This window comes from Nicotiana tabacum, chromosome 11, assembly GCF_000715075.1.
Source record: "Nicotiana tabacum cultivar K326 chromosome 11, ASM71507v2, whole genome shotgun sequence".
Taxonomy (NCBI): Eukaryota; Viridiplantae; Streptophyta; class Magnoliopsida; order Solanales; family Solanaceae; genus Nicotiana; species Nicotiana tabacum.
The window spans coordinates 143,165,836-143,188,915 of NC_134090.1; positions in this window are offsets into that span (position 1 = coordinate 143,165,836).

Genomic DNA, 23,080 nt, shown 5'->3' on the forward strand with positions numbered 1-23,080 from the left:
ATTTCTTGTATCAGCGGTACGGAACCCCGCAGGGTTTCGAGGAACCGAACCTTGGGCTAACTCACGGCGGGAACAGAAACAAATGGGAAGCAAGACGTACTTTGGCTTTTATCACAACATTCTTGGGAGTCATGGTCTGTCCAAGGAAGGATAAAAAGATAGAGATAGGTCTGGTAGGGATGGCCGACGTGGCAATCAAAAGAACCAATAGTACTGTGGTTCCTTTGATTTTGTCCGAAATCTACTGGGCTCTGACTATATGCCGAGAAGGAGGCAAGTTCTTCCAAGGTTGCAACCTGTTACTTCAGCTATGGATGCAGGAACATCTCCATCACCGAGTAGGATACATGAACCACGGGTTGACCGAGAGGAATTGTATCAGCGGATTCAAGAAGCGCATGACAGGCGCCAGATTTCCTAAAGGTGTCGAAGCATGGTTTACACGGTTAAGGTCAACAACAGCTGACCAAATTGAATGGGTATTCGGTTGGTTGACTGATACTGAGGTGATCTACATGTCGGCTGAAGAATGTCATGTTCTCTTAATGGGGCTTCGCAGCATCCAGCCATATGCCCCTCATCGGGTATTACGACAACTGGGCAGGTTTCAAGTAGTCCCTACTGATGAAGATCTGAGCAAGCATGCCTTGGAATTAAGCCCGGGAGTCATATTCCCCGAGGGGAAGATTAGAAAACTGTGGCATGAATGTAGATTCTTGGAGCCCAAGACCATGGTGCGAGAACTAGCTAAAGGTGAGGTAGACCCAAAGTACGATGCTTGGTTCAAAAAAAGGTTTCAGATTCGGCAAAGACCTGCTAAAAGGGCCCACGTCCAACACTTCACAGATGATTCACAAGAGCAATGGGGATGGTTAAAAAGGGAGGAAGGTTACCGGGTTGAAATCGGGAATCTAAAGCAACAAGTCGAAAGGCTTGTATTTGAGAACAATGTGCAAGTCGCCTCGGAGCAGGCTGAAAGAAACAAGCTAGCCCAAGAAAACCAAACCTTGAAGGCCCGCCTTCGCCAAGCCAGTAAGAGTAACGTTGACCGACAGAAGCGTCGCTCTGACGAAAGATTGATAGCAAGTTTGAGAAGTCAGGTCATCCAGAGCCAAGAAGAATTAGAACAATCAGAAGCTTGCATAGCAAGTATGAAGGTTAGATGGGCAAAATACACAATGGCCCGGAAGCAGCGTTTGCAACAGGTCATAAGGGATTATGAAATGAGTGTCGGAATATTAAGGGAGACGAACTCCACTCTACATGATCGGATCATCAAACAAGCACGAGACGCCCAGGCCGACAGAAGACAGTGCTACGATGCAATGGCCTGCATGGAAAGACAAATGGAGTTGTTCCAGGATCGACTTGCCGACAATGCTCAGGCACTGGGGTTAAAGAACTGACAAATCAGGCAGCTGTTCAGCGAAAGGGATAACATTCGAGCAAGGATTGACGAAATCGGGCATTACATCTACATGAAATGCTTGGCATGTGAGCGAACACCTCAGAAGACCCTCCTTGTTTCCATCATGGGCTGCGTCCACCGGATTATGAACGAGTTGAAGAGCCTGCAAAGAGACCTCACACCTAGAGCCGCGGAGAGGCCGAATGATGCCTCGCGGGCCCTTAAGTTGGAAAATTAGTTTTTGGTCAAGTCCTGTTTATTTGGTTTTTGTTGTTTTCCCATATGTTGTTTTCTTTTCTTCAAACCAAGTTTAAAACCGCGGAGTCTGTGTTGTTGCTATTTTTGTTTGAAACAATGTGTAATAGCAAATTTTGATAATGAAATTAAGTGACTCCAAAAGAATTTCTATGTGTCTTTACTTTGAGGCAGAACTACGCCTGGTCTGATTCACGCGGGGACGTGATACGTAGGCAATCCCCATAAGATTCGACCGCTTTTAATAAAGAAAGAAAAGAAAATACAAAATAAAATAAAACACAGGGTTTCCCAAAGTACTTTAAAAGGGGACGAATGAGCAAACCGGGATGACGCATGTTGTTTGAAGCAAAGCATGTAGAAACGATTAACTGCCTAGGTGCATTGCATCCTCTATGTGTTATGATCAAATCTGTTAAACTCTAACGCTAACAAAGTTTGTTGTTGTCTGAATCAAACAAATCAATTGTTAAAGAACTCTGGCAACACACTCCTATCAAACCAGATCCAAAGGACCGATAGCAACCAGAATGACTACTTCAGAGAATAGTAATGAGGAAGAGAGGTCGATGAGCCAGTTGCTAAAAGAAGCGATGGAAAAGATTGAAAGGATGAGACTAGAGATGAATGCAATGCAGCTAGCCATAACCAAAACACAAAAGAGCCCTGAAACACTGGGGACACATGCCGGAATACCCTCACTCTGGACCTTCCACAAGCCGCCCAAATCCCCTTTATCATCAAGAAAGAAGCCCTCATGATTCCCAAGCTCCACCACCCCATCAACCTCTCCCAACACCCAATATTCCCATTTTTGTGGGACCAACATCAGCCCCTTTGCAAAGAACGACCAGTGAGCCATTGTTTCAGGCTCACGATACACAATACTACCCCCCGAGCCTACGTTTCATGCCCCCGAACCACAAGGCTTACAATCCACATTTGGAGGTGCCGGCAGAGATTGAGAAGCCGGCTAAGGCCCCTGAACAGGATGAAGTATTGAGAAAGTTCAAAAGCCTGGAGCAGTCCTTCAGGAACTTGCACGGGCTGGGCAATCAAGTCAGCGTAGCATACAAAGATCTGTGCCCTTTCCCAGACGTCCAACTCCCGGCTGGGTTCAAGATGCCTAAGTTTGATTTATATGAAGGGCACGGTGATCCCATGGCACATTTGCGGGGATTCTGTAGCAAAATGAGGGGGGCAGGCGGCAAGGATGAGCTGCTGATAGCTTATTTCGGCCAAAGTCTGAGCGGATCTGCACTAGGAATGGTATACCAGGCAGGATTCCAACAGGTGGTACACGTGGGATGATCTGGCGCAGGCTTTTGCAGGTCATTTCCAGTACAATCTCGAGATAGTCCCTGACCGTCTCACATTATTGAGAACTGGGAAGAAACCCGGGGAAAGTTTTCGCGAGTTCGGGTTCCGCTGGAGAGAACAAGCAGCTAGAGTCGATCCTCCCATGAGAGAGGGAGAGATGGTGGACTATTTCTTGCAGACACTAGATCCAACCTACTTTGGTCACTTGGTGACAACAGTTGGAAAATCTTTCAATGAGGTGGTCAAGATAGGGGTCATGATCGAAGAGGGTCTGAGGTCTGACAAAATCTTGAACTATTCGGCACTCAAAGCCACAACCCAGGCTATTCAAAGCGGCACGGAAGGTGCGCTGAGAAGAAAGAAAGAAGAGGTTGCCACGATCGAGGCAGGCAGTTGGTCCAGGGCTGGCAGGCCGCACTACAACCAACCCAGACCTCACAGGTCAAACTGCCCATACAACCCACCACAAAATTTCTATCCGCCTCGAGAACCACATTATTCCGTACACCAGGCCCAAGCATACACTCAGCCCCCGGTTCGCCCACAATGGCGCGCGCCGGCTCCCTAGAACATATATGCACCACCACAAAACACCTATCCTCCACCGAGGGCATATAGAAACCCTTCAGGGGCAGGCTTCCGGGGAAATCCAGATGCTAGGAATGACAGGTTGCGGAAGCAGAGAACTTTCACGGAGTTTGGAGAAACCTACACCGCTTTGTTCTACAAACTGAGGCAATTGGGTTTGGTCAGTCCTGTCCAGACTCGAGAACCAAATCCCCCACCTCAGAACTTGGATCGATCAATCAGTTGTGAATACTATTCAGGGACGCTCGGGCATGATACCGAGAAGTGCTGGAAATTAAGGCATGCCATACAGGATCTTATTGACACCAATAAGATCGAGGTCCAGACACCAGAAGCTCCTAACATCAACCAAAACCCACTGCCAGCGCACCACGAAACTCACATGATTGAGTTGGTGTGTGAGGGAGGAGAGTTGAGAAAACCCTCACAAACAGTGATGATGATCCAAGCCGCCCCGAAAGAAGTCTCGACCAGTGGAGGGACGAGTGTACAGTCGCAGGGAGAAGGCGTCAAGCCGGTAGTGATATTGGGAAAGAGCCCGTCCGCCATAACAAGCAAACCCGAGCCAAGCAAGTTGGTAATATCAGGAATCCCGCCCACACCGGCAGTCGTGTTAAAAGGGGTATGTAGAGAACTGGTGACCATAAAGCCTGTGGTCCAGCTGCCGATGATTGACAGCAGGGTTGTGCCTTGGAAATATGAAAAGGCGGTGGTGATGTACAAAGGAAAACAGGTGGAAGAAGTCAGTTGTGAAGCGCAAGGGCTGACTCGATCAGGTCGATGTTTTGCTCCGGTGGAGCTAAGAAGAACCAACCCAGTTGCAACCAAGAAACCTGTGTCCGAAGAAGAGGCTGAAGAGTTCCTGAGGAAGATGAAAGTACAGGACTATTCTGTGGTCGAACAGCTGAGAAAAACACCGGCCCAGATCTCACTGTTGTCATTACTGATCCATTCTGAGGAGCATCGTCGGGCCTTGCTGAAGATATTGAACGAAGCTCATGTACCCAGTGAGATTTCTGTAAACCACCTGGAAACCATTGCCAGCAAGATTTTCGAGGTGAACAGGGTAATATTCTCAGATGATGACCTACCGGTGGAAGGTACGGAGCATAATAAAGCTCTATACCTAGCTGTCAAATGTGAAGACTCGGTGGTAACTCGAGTATTGGTGGATAACGGCTCAAGCGCCAATATTTGCCCACTATCTACTTTGAACCAGTTGAAGATCGACCACAGAAGGATCCACAAGAACAGTATCTGTGTCCGAGGGTTTGACGGAAACGGAACGGCCACTGTAGGGGATGTAGTACTTGAACTGACCATCGGTCCGGTCCTGTTTACCATGGAATTCCAGGTATTAGACACCACGGTATCTTACGACCTGCTGTTAGGTCGACCATGGATTCATGCAGCCAAAGCGGTGCCCTCCACCCTACATCAGATGGTGAAGTTCGAGTGGGAAAGACAAGAGGTCGTGTTACACGGCGAGGATACAACGTGCACCATGGGCGGAACCATTGTACCTTTCATAGAGACCGCTGATGACAAAGGTCCTTGGGTCTACCAGATTTTTGATACAGGGTCGGCCAACAAAATATCTGAAGGAGAAATCATCCCGCACCCTAGGGTAGCTGCCGCAACAGTCATGATGGTCTCAGAAATGCTGGGTAATGGATTTGTGCCGGGAAAAGGCCTGGGAGTCGAGCTTCAAGGGATTGTCCAACCTGTCTCCCTTTCTTTAAAATCTGGAAACTTTTGGATTGGGGTTCAAACCAACCGCAGCAGATAGGAAGCGAGCGCGAAAAATGAAGAAGAGGGTTTGGGTTTTTCCTAAACCAGTACCGCGTCTCTCACGGTCTTTTGTCAAAGCAAGTGCCAGGGGGTCACCGGTCCTGAAGATTCTAGGACCATTGATCGGTATAAATGAGGACCTGAATCAGAGTTTTGAGAGGCTCTTCGCTGATGTCAGCGTGGTACAAGATGGGGAAGGTTCCAGCAGAACAGAGATACAGTTTGTGGGACCTGAGGCCAAGACCAACAATTGGACAGTTACTCCTCTTCCTGTCCGAGGGGAGTCTTGGTAGTAGGCTTTGATTTATGTTTTGTGTGTTTTGTTTTGTTCGGATTATCCCAGGGTGTAATCCAAATTTTACTTTCGTTTTTGTAAAAGTGTGAACCCTTTTATCCCGCAAGTTTAATAAAATTCTCTTCTTTTGCCCATTTTAATTTTGTTTCGTTCTTTTGTCTTTCTGAACAGTTCTCTTTTTACTGGTTCTAATGACATGACATGCACAGCGGATCTTCAACCTAGTCTAATAAATCAATCTGAATCTGACTCAATGATGCAAGAGGTCGTTTGTGATGATGAATCTGAATGTGATGAAGGTGAAGCCTTCGAAGAGATAAACCGAGAATTATGCCAATTTGAAGAAAAACCCAAGCCTAACCTAAATGACACTGAGGATGTAAACCTAGGAGACGCTGATAACGTCCAAGAAACAAAAATCAGCATCCACATTGAGCCGAATGTCAGGGAAGAATTGATCAGAACCCTCATGGAATTCAAAGATGTTTTTGCATGGTCCTATGACGATATGCCTGGATTAAGCACAAATTTAGTGGTTCACAAATTGCCCACTGACCCGGCATACCCTCCGGTCAAGCAAAAACTAAGGAAATTTAAAACAGAAATGAGTGTAAAAATCAAAGAAGAGGTGATTAAGCAGTTGCAGGCAAAGGTCATTCGGGTCACTCGATATCCCGAGTGGTTGGCCAATGTGGTACCAGTCCCAAAGAAGGATGGAAAAATCAGGGTGTGCGTCGACTACCGCAACCTCAACAAAGCAAGTCCCAAGGACAATTTTCCGTTACCCAACATTCATATCCTGATCTTTAATTGCGCTGGGCGCGAGATCGGATCCTTTGTGGATTGCTATGCGGGTTATCATCAGATCCTAATGGACGAGGAGGATGCTGAGAAGACAACGTTTATTACGCCATGGGGAACCTACTGCTATCGGGTAATGCCGTTCGGGTTAAAGAACGCCGGGGCAACGTACATGCGAGCAATGACTGCCGTGTTTCATGACATGATACACAAAGAAATCGAGGTGTACGTCGATGATGTGATCATCAAATCTTGGCGTCGGGAGGACCATGTGGCAGACCTAAGGAGATTTTTCCAAAGACTCCGAAGGTATGATATCAAGCTTAACCCGGCCAAATGCGCATTCGGGGTTCCATCAGGAAAGTTGCTAGGATTCATCGTCAGTCGACGGGGGATTGAGTTAGACCCATCCAAAATTGAATCCATCCGAGATTTGCCACCGCCAAGGAACAAAACAGAGGTAATGAGTTTGCTGGGTAGACTCAATTACATTAGCAGGTTCATCGCTCAACTCACAGCAACTTGTGAGCCCATATTTCGGCTGCTGAGAAAGGATGCTGCGGTAGGTTTGACGGCAGAGTGTCAGGAGGCTTTCAACCAAATCAAAGGGTATCTGTCTAATCCACCCGTATTGGTCCCGCCTAAGCCCGGGAAGCCCCTAATCCTTTACCTGACGGTCTTGGAAAATTCATTTGGTTGTGTGTTGGGGCAACATGATGACACAGGAAGGAAGGAGCAAGCCATCTACTATCTTAGCAAGAAATTCACAGTACATGAGGTCAAGTACACTCAACTCGAGAAAACATGTTGCGCCCTAACTTGGGTAGCTCAGAAGTTGAAACACTACCTGTCTTCGTATACTACTTATCTCATATCCCGTTTGGACCCATTGAAGTATATCTTTCAGAAACCTATGCCCACGGGAAGGTTGGCAAAATGGCAAATTCTGCTCACAGAGTTTGATATCGTCTATGTAACGAGGACGGCCATGAAAGCCCAGGCACTGGCAGACCATTTGGTAGAGAATCCCGTTGATGAAAAATACGAGCCCTTAAGAACGTATTTTCCTGATGAAGAGGTAATGCATACAAATGAGTTGGAATTGCCTGAGGAACCGGGTTGGAAGCTTTTCTTCGATGGAGCTGCAAACGTGAAAGGGGTTGGAATAGGAGCAGTACTCATTTCTGAAACATGACGGCATTATCCTGTTATGACTCAACTACGCTTCTATTGCACCAACAATATGGCCGAGTATGAGGCTTGCATTCTGGGTATGCGCTTGGCTGCTGACATGGATGTCCAAGACGTCTTGGTCTTGGGAGACTCGGACCTCTTGGTACATCAAATTCAGGGTGAATGGGAAACACGAGATCTAAAGCTCATACCATACCGACAATACTTGCATGATCTGAGCAAGCAATTTCTATCGGTAAGGTTCAAACACATCTCGAGAGTTCACAATGAGGTTGCGGATGCCTTGGCCACCTTAGCATCGATGCTGCACCACCCTGACAAAATGTATGTTGATCCTCTACACATCCAGGTTCGTGATCAGCACGCCTACTGCAATGCCATAGAAGAAGAAACAGATGGCGAACCCTGGTTTCATGATATCAAGGAATACCTCAGAATGGGGATATATCCAGAACATGCCTCTGGAGACCAAAAAAGAGCCCTTCGGCATTTGTCGAATGGTTTCTTCCTCAGTGGAGGAGTATTGTACAAAAGAACCCCGGATTTGGGATTGTTGAGATGCATAGATGCCAGTCAAGCAACGATGGTTATGGCAGAGGTACATGCTGGAGTTTGTGGGCCACACATGAGCGGATATGTATTGGCAAGAAAGATCCTTCGAACAGGGTGTTATTGGCTCACCATGGAACACGACTGTATCACGTTCGTGAGGAAATGCCATCAGTGCCAGATACATGGAGATTTGATTCATTCTCCGCCAACAGAGTTACATACGATGTCAGCACCCTGGCCGTTTGTGGCATGGGGCATGGATGTCATTGGGCCCATCGAGCCGTCATCATCCAACGGTCATAGGTTCATTCTAGTGACCATTGATTACTTCACCAAATGGGTTGAGGCTAAAACCTTCAAATCGGTAACCAAAAAGGCAGTGGTGGACTTTGTTCATTCCCATATCATCTGCAGATTTGGGATCCCAAAAGTGATCATCACGGATAACGGTGCGAATCTTAATAGCAGCTTGATGAGAGAGGTATGCCAACAATTCAAGATTACACACCGCAATTCCACCCCATATCGTCCCAAGGCGAATGGAGCAGTCGAGGCAGCCAATAAGAATATCAAGAAGATACTGCGAAAAATGGTGGAAGGGTCCAAACAATGGCACGAGAGATTACCCTTTGCTTTGTTGGGTTACCGCACTACCGTCCGAACTTCCATAGGCACAACTCCTTATTTGTTGGTGTACGGAACTGAGGCCGTAATACCAGCGGAAGTCGAAATTCCGTCCCTCCGAATTGTCGTTGAAGCCGGGATTAATGATGATGAATGGGTCAAAGCTCGATTGGAACAGTTGAGCCTGATAGATGAGAAAAGATTGGCAGCAGTGTGCCATGGTCAGTTGTACCAGAAGAGAATGGCAAGAACATATAATAAGAAGGTGCGCCCCAGGAAGTTTGAAGTAGGGCAGCAGGTATTGAAGAAGATCCTCCCACATCAGGTCGAGGCAAAAGGCAAATTCGCCCCAAATTGGCAAGGGCCTTATATCGTGACCAGAGTATTGTCCAACGGTGCTTTGTGTTTGACAGATGTCGAGGGTAGATGTGTCGACATGGCTATCAATTCAGATGCAGTCAAGAGATATTATGCGTAATTTCTTTAATTATGGCAATTTTTGGTTCATTTGTTTGTATTTGGCATTTATTGGATAATGAGATGACGGAGGCAATTCTTTCTTCTATCCACACACTTTTAACCCTTGCTTCCCCCTTTGAGCCTTAAGTTATTCTTTCATACCCCTCTTTTGGAATCACTAATGGAAAAAAAAGAAAAAAAAAAGAGGAGAAAAGAAAAGAAAAGAAAATGAAAAGAAGGAAAAAGAAAAAGGAAGATAAAAATCATAAGAAATACAAAACCGTTGGGAACTACGTTTGACCTGATTCCTCAAAGAGGATACGTAGGCGCCTCACGGCTCGGTCATAGTATGCGTCATAGTGAATATAGGACGCATAATGTACATAGTGTGCATAATAGGCACAATGTGCGTAACGCACATAGCTCAACATAAGTGTAAAAAATAAAATTCCCCAAGCAAGAAAACTGGGGCAGAGGTTATGTTTTAAGTTCCAACAAAGGTTTGATTCCAAAAGTTGTAGCAGATCACCCATCAAATTATTTCATTTTTTGAATAGCCTTTCTTTAACCCCACACCAAAACCAACATCGACGTCCAAAAGACCTCCCGATCAATATCCAAGAGATGCCAAGTCAGGCAAATAAGGCCGAGAATAATGCACCGATCCCCAGCAAAGAAGAGGATCGTAAGACTGGGAATAAATTGATGGTCAAAGGAATCTCCAGAAGAGAGGGTCGTATCGACAACACCCCGATTCCTCGATAAAAAAATAAAATGAGAGAGTCTTATCGGTGAAAACCCTTACAGGCACCGAAAGGCGACGTAAGATGAGAGATATGAAATGAGAGAGTCTTATTGGTGAAAACCTTCACAGGCACCATAAGGCGCCGGGAGATGAGAGAAAAGAGAGAGTCTCATTAGTGAAAACCCCTCGAAGGGCACTATGAGGCGACAAGACGGATCAACAAAAAGCGACCACATTCGCAACGGAATGGACACTCATTTATCATCCCCAGCAAGACAGACCATCGGGCAAATCGATTGATACGAATAGACTAGGTCGGGAATCTATGGTGCATGTCATGATCACGGGGACCAGTCATGTCCTCCAGATAAGTTCTTCTAAGTTTCTTCTCCCACCAAATATTGGTTCAGAAAGATTTTCTCCCTTTCTATCTTTTATTTTCTCTTCCTAAAAATTTGTCTTGAAAAGGATTTTTCAAAGCTTACTACCAGAGACCGAAGGGGAGTTCATCCAATGCAGGATAACACAAACAGTCTTAAAAGCCGGCCCTAGGCAATGCAATAATCGTGCCTCGCAGTTTTGGAGGAAGTAAGCTCCAAAGGGAATGGTTTCAGGAGTAAAAGCAGATTCCCACAGTATGTGCTTAAAGAAAAGCAGAAAAGGGAACAAATTGAAAACCAGCCCCAGCAGGCTAGAGACCCCCAGCAGGCAATTTTGTCCGCCAACCAATTATGGGGACATAGAGCAAGAAAAGGGGAAGAGAGGAAAAATCATCCGCCGGAAAGGCACCCTCTACCACCACAATTAAAACTAATTAAATCCTTTTGTCTGCTGCAGGAAAACAAAGGATTGATGATGGCAGCGAGAGGCAACGCCAGGGAAGTCACCAAAAACCGGGGCAGAAAATTTTCTACCGATTGTCAAAATTTTCTCAGAAGAACGGGGAAACAATTTCAAATACATTTAAGTTCTAGGTCGCTCACCAGTAAAATGCGGGAATACTTTTAAGTTCTAGGTCGCCCACCAGTAAAATGCGGGAATACATTTAAGTTCTAGGTCACCCACCAGTAAAATGCGGGAATACATTTCAGTTCTAGGTCGCCCACCAGTAAAATGCGGGAATACATTTAAGTTCTAGGTCGCCCACCAGTAAAATGCGGGAATACTTTTAAGTTCTAGGTCGCCCACCAGTAAAATGCGGGAATACTTTTAAGTTCTAGGTCGCCCACCAGTAAAATGCGGGAATACTTTTAAGTTCTAGGTCGCCCACCAGTAAAATGCGGGAATACATTTAAGTTCTAGGTCGCCCACCAGTAAAATGCGGGAATACTTTTAAGTTCTAGGTCGCCCACCAGTAAAATGCAGGAATACATTTAAGTTCTAGGTCGCCCACCAGTAAAATGCGGGAATACTTTTAAGTTCTAGGTCGCCCACCAGTAAAATGCGGGAATACTTTTAAGTTCTAGGTCGCCCACCAGTAAAATGCGGGAATACTTTTAAGTTCTAGGTCGCCCACCAGTAAAATGCGGGAATACTTTTAAGTTCTAGGTCGCCCACCAGTAAAATGCGGGAATACATTTAAGTTCTAGGTCGCCCACCAGTAAAATGCGGGAATACTTTTAAGTTCTAGGTCGCCCACCAGTAAAATGCGGGAATACATTTAAGTTCTAGGTCGCCCACCAGTAAAATGCGGGAATACTTTTAAGTTCTAGGTCGCCCACCAGTAAAATGCGGGAATACTTTTAAGTTCTAGGTCGCCCACCAGTAAAATGCGGGAATACATTTAAGTTCTAGGTCGCCCACCAGTAAAATGCGGGAATACTTTTAAGTTCTAGGTCGCCCACCAGTAAAATGCGGGAATACTTTTAAGTTCTAGGTCGCCCACCAGTAAAATGCGGGAATACTTTTAAGTTCTAGGTCGCCCACCAGTAAAATGCGGGAATACATTTAAGTTCTAGGTCGCCCACCAGTAAAATGCGGGAATACTTTTAAGTTCTAGGTCGCCCACCAGTAAAATGCGGGAATACATTTAAGTTCTAGGTCGCCCACCAGTAAAATGCGGGAATACATTTAAGTTCTAGGTCGCCCACCAGTAAAATGCGGGAATACTTTTAAGTTCTAGGTCGCCCACCAGTAAAATGCAGGAATACATTTAAGTTCTAGGTCGCCCACCAGTAAAATGCGGGAATACTTTTAAGTTCTAGGTCGCCCACCAGTAAAATGCGGGAATACTTTTAAGTTCTAGGTCGCCCACCAGTAAAATGCGGGAATACTTTTAAGTTCTAGGTCGCCCACCAGTAAAATGCGGGAATACTTTTAAGTTCTAGGTCGCCCACCAGTAAAATGCGGGAATACATTTAAGTTCTAGGTCGCCCACCAGTAAAATGCGGGAATACTTTTAAGTTCTAGGTCGCCCACCAGTAAAATGCGGGAATACATTTAAGTTCTAGGTCGCCCACCAGTAAAATGCGGGAATACTTTTAAGTTCTAGGTCGCCCACCAGTAAAATGCGGGAATACTTTTAAGTTCTAGGTCGCCCACCAGTAAAATGCGGGAATACATTTAAGTTCTAGGTCGCCCACCAGTAAAATGCGGGAATACTTTTAAGTTCTAGGTCGCCCACCAGTAAAATGCGGGAATACTTTTAAGTTCTAGGTCGCCCACCAGTAAAATGCGGGAATACTTTTAAGTTCTAGGTCGCCCACCAGTAAAATGCGGGAATACATTTAAGTTCTAGGTCGCCCACCAGTAAAATGCGGGAATACTTTTAAGTTCTAGGTCGCCCACCAGGTAAAATGCGGGAATACATTTAAGTTCTAGGTCGCCCACCAGTAAAATGCGGGAATACTTTTAAGTTCTAGGTCGCCCACCAGTAAAATGCGGGAATACTTTTAAGTTCTAGGTCGCCCACCAGTAAAATGCGGGAATACATTTAAGTTCTAGGTCGCCCACCAGTAAAATGCGGGAATACTTTTAAGTTCTAGGTCGCCCACCAGTAAAATGCGGGAATACATTTAAGTTCTAGGTCGCCCACCAGTATAATGCGGGAATACATTTAAGTTCTAGGTCACCCACCAGTATAATGCGGGAATACATTTTGTCTGTTCATTCCATATTCTAGGTCGCCCACAAGTATAAATGCAGGCATGTCATTACCAATAGGAGACGCACTTCCTCAGTTTAGTTTCACCATAGGAGACGCACTTCCTAAGTTTAATCTTACCAATAGGAGACCCGCCTGTAGAACGGAGTTTGTTGTATGTCAAAGAAAAGAAGTAATCAGGCGTCCACCTGGAGAACAAGGACAAAGAAAAATAGAAATCAGGCGTCCACCTGGAGAACAAGGACAAAGAAAAGAAGTAATCAGGCGTCCACCTGGAGAACAAGGACAAAGAAAAATAGAAATGAGGCGTCCACCTGGAGAACAAGGACAAAGAAAAGAAGTAATCAGGCGTCCACTTGGAGAACAAGGACAAAGAAAAATAGAAATCAGGCGTCCACCGGGAGAATAAGGACAAAGGAAGGAAGAAATCAGGCATCCACATGGAGAACAAGGATAAAAGAAATAAAAATCAGGCACCCACCTGGAGAACAAAGATAAAAGAAATAGAAATCAGGCACCCACCTGGAGAATAAGGGAATACAATTGAAGTATTGAAGTCAAAAGCCCGCTCATATGAGAAAGGAGCACACTTAGAATCAATGAAGCAGAGGAATACAACAGGAATCCCCAGCAGGAAGCAATAAAAATCCCCAGCATTCACAAAAGGCTGGTCAAAAAGACAACAAGAAAACAAGAGGGGAAAAGAACCCAAGGTACGGAAGTGGAGAACAGATGTGGTCCGCTCAAGAACTAGCACCTACAACTAGCAGTATCAAGGTTCAAATCTGAAGTCTGTATGAAGCACCATTCAAGACTCAAGACCAAATTTCAGAAGACTTACATATAGGAATCCCTGTAACTAGTAGCTGATAGGCTTAGTTAGTCTTTTTCAGTCTTCATTTTTGTTGTGACGACAGGACCGCGGACCGGAACCTCAACGGAACGGCACCTCGATCGGCTCCTCACCTCGGTACACTCTACCATCTCTCTCATTTCCGAACTACATGTGGCCTGATTCCTGTATAACCAAGGATATGTAGGCAGCTCAGATACCAGGGCTCGGTCACATTCCTTTCCTTTCCGTAGTGTAGTCCCCTCCAAATAATGGTTGGGTCAAAAACACGTCTAGTCGTTCTTTGTCGGAAAACTCTTCGTGTTTCCAGTCAAAGAGGGGCATGTGTAAGCACGTGATTTTTGACCCTCCCCGAGGATTTTCACATTTTTTAGCATAAATATGTAATTGGGTCTAATATAGTCATTTTAAATATTTTACTTTATTTCGTTGCAAAAAGAAAAATCACAAAAATATATATATAAATTTTAGTTTATGTACGTCTCATAAACTTGAAAAATACAAAAAAAATTGTACTTTATTTTGGTACTTTATATAAATTCAAAATTTACAAAAAAATATAATTCTATTAATGTTTTGTAGTCGTTTTAATCTTGGAAAAATACAAAAATATTACTTTATATTTTGTCTTTATTAAAAAAATGAAAATTACAAAAAATAGTTTTATTAATATTTATAGTCATTTTAACTTTGAAAAATACAAAAATATTACTTCATATTTTATCTTAATATTTACGAAAATTACAAAAAATAGTTTTATTAATATTTTGTAGCTATTTTGAATCTTGAAAAATATTTTAAAAAAAAAAGATATAGTTTTGTTTAAATACTAGTCTTATTTTTGGTAGTTATTTTGCTTACATAGGACTAGTTAAGCAACGTTTTCCTATTTCTCGGGTCCGGGCAAAAGAATAATATTCGGGTTCAAACTACCCGGTTTTAGGCCTAATTTCGGACCTAGCCCATAATAAACCGAGTCCAGGACACATGGGGAACCCCACCACGCGTGGGGGACACAAATCTCGAACCCCACCACGCGTGGGCTCATTTTTTTGGGCAAACCCATTACAAAACACGGATGAAAAATTTTGAAAGATGGGGGATTTTTTGAAAAAATTGGAGGGCACTGTAGCCTCGTCTTCTTCCTTTGAAAGAACCAAACAAAAACCTACTGTAAAAGATGTCCGACCACCCAAAACCCTCGTCAAACTGATCCAAAACCCCGTTTTCTCCCAACTCCATCATACCCGTCGCAACCCAAAACCAGTCGCGACGCCACTCCTCCACGTCCAAACGATCACCGGCTCCGACGACACCATCTTCCTCGTCGTCTCGAAAACCAATCCATCAAACCTCCATCAACAAACCTTCAGCTCCCATCACCACCGTCAACTGCTCCACGCCATAGCCACCACCCAAACGACACTGCCCAAAACCACCATTAACACCCCAAAACCACCACCAAACAGCCCAACTCCCTCGTCGTCACACCCACCAAACACCACCACCCTCGTTCCACCTCCAAACCAGTCGCTCCAGTTGACCCCCTCTCCGTCACGACCCCTCCAGTAAACCACCAAACAACCCTTCAACCACCATCTTCTCACGTCGCCACCAGCTCCCTCAGCATCGTCAAACCACCCAAACTGCCTATGACCATTCCTCCTCCTCCCAGCTACATCGTCGACAGCCCGTCGCAACCAACTCCCACCTCCATCACCACCTGCTGAACCAAGCAGCCCCACGACCATTTTTCTCCTTCGCCGTAGCCAAGAACCAGTCCGCCATTTTCAGTCCAACGAGCAGCTATTGCTGCATGCCAAGCAGTCGTAGCTGCGTTTCCGACCAACGGTGGTTTGCTTCGATCTTGCTTGGCCGAGTTTTCTGTTGTCCGTTGAGGTCGTCTTTGGTTCGTCGAGGTCCGGTACGTCGAGGTTGTTGTCCGAGGTTTCGTCGCAGGTCCAACGCATCGGACGATAATATCAAGTAGGTCATCCCTGTCCGTGTCCTTCATATTTGTTGTTTAGTAACATGTACCTGTGTTTGTTGAAATACAATCCTAGTTCATGCGAATAGTATGCAAATGAGCGAGACATATTCATATGATGTTTGTAAGTTGCTATTTCTTGTTAATTAACTCCGTATGATATTGAAATTTGGTCGTGAATGTATTTCCTTTGTTTCGTCATGTTAAGTAGTTATTCGGCATTTTGTTTCTTCATGCTCAGATTATTGTTATCTCAATGTTTGTCTTAATAGTTGTTTATACATGTAGTAGTAATGTTAAAATCATAGTAGTAATTTAATCCCGCGAAAAAAATACTCGTTTCATCAAATAAGTTTAATCTACGATTCATGACCTCGCGAAGTAGCAAAGAAATGTAGTCATTTTAGCCTTGTCCTTTTTCTAAAAAAAAAAAGAAAAAAAAAATAATAAATAAAACGAGACTAGCTGCGCCAAAAATAAAAATGTACAGATTGCGGAGCCCTCACAAAATATATGTATTAAATGCTTAGAACTCGGGACAGGCCGTTTAGCAAATTTCACGGACCTACAAAAAAAAATGATGCGCTAGTTGCTTTAGGCGCGCCTTAATAATGTTATCTCCCTAAACTCGGGTGCACATTTATGTGACCCAAATCCAAATCTCAACGAAATCGAAATGTGTCTCTAATCACGGGTACATTGACTGTGACGTGGTCTGAGATGCATTTTCATGACGTTGCAAATTCATTTTTTTTTAAAAAATAATAAATGGGGCGAGCCTCGACAAACAAAAAAAAATGCAACTTGCGGGGCCCTCAGTAAATACTTGTTTTAAATTTACTCAGAATTCAGGAGGGCCGCTTAGCGAATTTCGTGGCCTTCCCAAAATAATAACACGATAGTCTCTTTAGGCGCGTGTTTAATAATCTACTTTCTTAAACTTGGGTGTGCATTTCATGCGACCCAAATCCAAATCCCAAAACGTCAAATAAAATATGTTCCGGATTGCGGGTGCATTTCATGTGACGCAGTCCAAAGACATGTTTTAAGCGATGTTCACATTCCTTAAAATAAATGATAAAAGCGGTTAAAAGTTAAATTTTGCACATAAGTTCACACTTGTATAAAATCAGATAATCAAGCCGAATATAACAGTTGAGCGACCGTGCTAGAATCACGGAACTCGGGAATGCCTAACACCTTCTCCCGGGTTAACAGAATTCCTTATCCGGATTTCTGGTATGCAGACTGTAATATGGAGTCATTCTTTTCCTCGATTCGGGATTAAAATTGGTGACTTGGGATACCCTAAATCTCCCAAGTGGCGACTCTGAAATAAATAAACCAATCCCGTCTCGATTGTCCTTTAATTGGAAAAAAACTCCCTTGCGCCCACGCGGGTGCGAAAAAAGGAGGTGCGACAGCATGAACTACGCTTGGTCTGATTCGTGCGGGGTCACGATGGCAATCTCTATAGGATTCGACCGTAATTATGAAAAAAAATATTAAAAAGGGAAAAAAATAAAAATAAAATATATATATATATATATATCTGTCAGAACAAAAATAAGCCGGGATGATGCATGCGGTCAGAGCAAAAGCATGTTAGAAATGATTAACTGCCTAAGAGCATTGCATCCCCCCAACGTGCAATTACAATATCTGTTAAGACTCTAACACTGACAAGTTTGTTGTTTTTCCAATCAATATCAGTTACTTGTTAGAGCGTACTGGCACCGTACCATTATCAAACAAGATCGAAGGATCAGACAACAGTGTTGAGTCGGAAAAAACGGCAAATCAGATGCTGAAGGAAGCCATGGAAAAAATGGAAAAGATGAGGCTGGAAATGAATGAAATGCAGATAGCCTTGGCTAGAGCCCAAAAAGGGCAGAAACTACCTGTTACTCCTACTCTCCAACCAGGACACACGTCAGAATACCCCTCTCCCGGTCCTTCAACAAGTTTCCCAAGCCATCACTACTATCAGGGAAGATAGGCTTATGATCCCCAAGTTCCAACACCCAGTCAAAACCCTCCTCCACCAAATGTTCCCATCTTTGTGGCCCCTCCCCTAGACCCATTGCAGAGATCATCCAGTGAGCCACTGTTTCAGGCTCACGACACACAATATTACCCCCCTGAACTCACATTCAAAGCACCCGAGCCACATACCTATAATCCCCACTTTGAGGTCCCGGCGGAGATTGAAAAGCCGGCTAAAAGCCCAGAGTAGGACGAGGTGATGCGGAAATTTAAAAGCCTGGAGCAGTCCTTCAGGAACATACACGGGTTAGGCAACCAGGTCAGCGTGGCCTACAAGGATCTATGTCCTTTCCCTGATGTTCAATTACCAGCAGGGTTCAAAATGCCCAAGTTCGATTTGTACGAAGGGCATGGCGATCCTATGGTACATCTACGAGGCTTTTGTAGCAAAATGAGGGGAGCGGGGGGCAAATATGAGCTATTGATAGCTTACTTTGGCCAGAGTTTGAGCGGGTCGGCATTAGAGTGGTATACAAGACAAGATCCGAGCAGGTGGTACACCTGGGATGATCTGGCACAGGCTTTCGCAAGACACTTACAATACAACCTTGAGATAGTCACATTGCTAAAGCTTGAGAAGAAATCCGGATAAAGCTTCAGGGAATTTGGGCTCCGATGGAGAGAGCAGGCAGCCAGAGTTGATCCTCCAATGAGAGAAGGAGAAATGGTAGATTACTTTCTACAAACTCTAGAGCCGACTTACTTCGGTCACTTGGTGACGTCAGTTGGCAAATCCTTCAATGAAGTGGTGAAAATGGGAAGTATGATAGAAGAGGGACTTAAGTCCAATAAGATCCTGAGTTACTCGGCAATTAAGGCAACAACGCAGGCCATTTAGAGCGGCACGGGAGGTGCGCTCGGAAAGAAAAGGATAGAGGAGGTCACAACAATAGAGGCGGGCAATTGGTCTAGATCTAAAGGCTCTTACCCTTATTACCAACCCAAACCCCATCATCTAAACTACCCACACAATCCATACAACCCTCCACAACCCTACTACCCACCATAAGAACAACATTTTTCCATACATCACGCCCAAGCTTACACCCAACCTCCGGCTCATCCGTAATGGCATGTACCGGTTCCCCAACATACGTATCTACCTCCACAGAACACATATCCACCACCGAGGGCTTACGGTAATCCTTCAGGGCCAAACTTCCGCGAAAATCAGGCTTTTAGAAACGAAAGGATGCAGAAGCCAAGAACATTCACTCCGTTGGGAGAAACCTATACTACTCTGTTTCACAAGTTGAAGCAGATAGGCCTACTAAGTCCTGTTGAAACCAAATTGCCAAATCCCCTTCCCATAAATCTGGACCATTCAGTGAGCTGCGAATATTGTTTGGTGCTCCCGGGCACGATACTGAGAAATGTTGGAAGTTAAAGACTGCCATACAAGATCTTATTGACACAAATAGGATCGAGGTTCATGCACCAGGGGACACCCAACATCAATGAAAATTCGTTACCGGTGCACCATGAATCCCACATGATCGAATTAGTGCACGAGGGAGGGAAACCAAAAACACCCTCACAAACGGTAATGATGATTCGTGCCAGTACTAATGAAGAGTCAACCAGTGGAAAGGCAGTGGTACAGTCGAGAAAGGTATATGACAAGCCCTTTGTGATAGCAGGGAAAGGGCCATCTATTACTGTGAAGAGGCCAGAGTCAGTTAGAGCAGTGTTACAGGGAGTAGCAAACAAACCAAGGTTGGTAGTAAAAGGGGTCCATGTGGGACCGGTTGTTATCAAGCCGGTCATACAGTTGCCAATAACAAGTGAGAAGGTTGTGCCGTGGAGATACAGTCAAGTGACGGTGACGCATAAGGGGAAGGAGGTTGTAGAAGAAGTATGCGAGGCACAAGGGTTAACTCGATCGGGAAGGTGTTTTTCTCCCGTAGAGTTGAGAAGAGTCAATCTTGAAACAATAAAGAAACCTGTAACAGAGGAAGAGGTAGAGGAATTTTTGAAGAAGATGAAGGCGCAGGATTACTCAATTATAGAGCAATTGAGAAAGACCCCAGCCCAGATTTTGCCGCTATCCTTGTTAATCCATTCAAACGATCACTGTCAGGCCTTAATGAAGATTCTGAACGAGGCCTATATTCCGGACAAGCTCTCAGTGAGCCATTTAGAGAAAGTAGTGCACAAGATCTTTGAAGTAAACCGAGTGACATTCTCTGATGATGAGTTACCGGTAGAGAGTACTGAGCACAACAAAGCACTCTATCTGACGGTAAAATGCGAAGAATCGTTGGTCACTCGAGCATTAATTGATAACGGGTCAATTGCCAATATTTGTCCTTTGGCCACTCTCAACAAGCTAAAGGTTGCTGATGACAGGATCCACCAGAACAATGTCTGCGTCCGAGGTTTTTATGGGGGCGGCATTAATACAGTAGGTGATATCGTACTGGAACTAACCATTGGTCCAGTCGAGTTCACCATGGAATTTCAAGTAATAGATGTGGCAGTGTCGTACAATCTTTGGTTGGGGCGACCATGGATCCATGCAGCTAAGGCAGTGCCTTCTACACTGCATCAAGTGGTCAAATTTGAATGGGATAGACAAGAAATTGTGATACACGGGGATGATGGCACACCTGCCATCAGTGATGCTATTGTGCCCTTCATAGAAACCGACGATGATAAGGGCCCTTGGGTTTATCAAGTTTTTGATGCAGTCTCGGTAGACAAAATTCTTGAGGACGAGGGCCTTCCACTTCCCAGAATCACAGTTGCAGCATTCATGATAGCATCAGAAATGTTGAATAATGGGTTTGTACCAGGGAAAGGTCTGGGGTTTGATTTGTGGGGAATGATCCAGCCAGTTTCTTTGCCCATGAACCTGGAAACTTTTGGGTTAAGATTCAAGCCTATCGCAGCGGATGTGAAGCGAGCCCGCAAATTGAAGAAAAGAGTTTGGGTCCTTCCTAAACCAGTCCCACGCCTGTCCAGATCATTTGTCAAAGCAGGATGCAGAAAGTTGCCAATCCCGGAAGTTCTTGGACCTCTGATGGGGCCAAACGGAGATTTGAATGAAAGCTTTGGAAGAGTGTTTGCCGACGTCAACATGATAGAAGCTGGAGAGGGTTCCAGTAAGGCAAACATACAGTTTGTGGGCCCCAAAGTCAAGGTCAACAATTGGATGGCTACTCCTCTTCCTACTCGGAGGGAGTCCTGGTAGTTGGCTCTGATTTTCCTTTTCTGTTTTCAGGATTATTCTAGGGTTGTAATCCAGATTTCTTTTTATTGTGTTCAAAACAGTATGAAACCTTGATTCAATAAAACGAAAAGTTTCTTCTTTATGTTTATTATTTAATTTTATTTCCTTCGTTTCTTTTCTGAACAATTCTTTTCATACTGGTTCTAATGACATGGCGTGAACAACGCTTCAACCTAGTCTAAAAGATCAATCTGATTCCAAGCTAACCATACAATAGGTCGATTATGATAATGAATTGGAATACGATGAGGATGAAGCATTCGAGGAGATAAACAGGGCGTTAAGCCAATTTGAAGAAAAATACAAACCCAACTTAAATGACACAGAATCCATCAATTTAGGGGATGCCGGCGATATCAGAGAAACTAAAATAAGCATCCACATTGCACCAAATATCAGGGAGGAATTGATCAAAACACTTATTGAATTCAAAGATGTTTTTGCATGGTCATATGATGACATGCCGGGGTTAAGCACAGATTTAGTGGTTCATAAATTGCCCACTGACCCGGCATGCCCTCCCGTCAAGCAAAAATTAAGGAAGTTCAAAACGGATATGAGTGTGAAGATTAAAGAAGAAGTAACCAAGCAGCTGCAAGCAAAGGTTATTCGTGTCACTCGATATCCTGATTGGTTGGCTAATGTGGTGCCGGTACCAAAGAAAGATGGAAAGATCAGGGTGTGTGTCAATTACCGCAATCTGAATAGGGCAAGCCCTAAAGACAACTTTCCTTTACCCAACATCCATATTTTGATTGACAATTGTGCCGGACGTGAGATCAGATCTTTTGTGGATTGCTATGCTGGGTATCATCAGATTCTGATGGACGAGGAAGATGCGGAAAAGACAGCCTTCATTACGCCGTGGGGAACTTATTGCTACCGGGTAATGCCATTTGGTTTGAAGAATGCCGGGGCAACGTACATGAGAGCAATGACCACTGTGTTTCATGACATGATCCACAAAGAAATCGAAGTGTACGTAGACGATGTAATCATAAAGTCCAAGCATCATGAAGACCACGTAGCAGACCTAAGGAAGTTCTTTCAAAGACTTCGAAGGTATGATATTAAGCTCAACCCGGCCAAATGTGCATTTGGTGTTCCATCTGGGAAGCTTTTGGGATTCATCGTTAGTCGGCGAGGTATTGAACTGGATCCATCAAAAATTAAATCTATCTAAGAGTTGCCACCGCCGAAGAACAAGACAGAAGTAATGAGTCTGTTGGGAAGGTTGAATTACATTAGCAGATTTATTGCTCAACTCACAGCAACCTGTGAACCCATTTTTCGGCTGTTGAAGAAGGATGCTGCAATAGGATGGACGGAGGAATGCCAGGAGGCATTCGACCAGATCAAAGAATATTTATCAAATCCACCTGTATTGGTTACCCCTGAGCCGGAAAGACCGTTAATTCTTTATCTAACGGTCTTGGAGAATTCTTTTGGTTGCGTGTTGGGGCAACACGACATTACAGGAAGAAAAGAGCAAGCCATCTATTATCTCAGCAAGAAGTTTACGGTATACGAGGTTAAGTACACTCAACTCGAGATGACATGTTGCGCCCTAACCTAGGTGGCCCAGAAATTGAAACATTATTTATCCTCATATACTACTTATCTCATTTCCCATTTGAATCCGTTAAAGTATATTTTCCAGAAGCCTATGCCCACAGGAAGGTTAGCAAAATGGCAAATATTACTCACGGAATTTGACATCGTCTTTGTAACGAGGACAGCCATGAAGGCCCAAACGTTGGCAGATCACTTGGATGAGAATCCTGTTGATGAAGAATACGAGCCGTTGAGGACGTATTTTCCTGACGA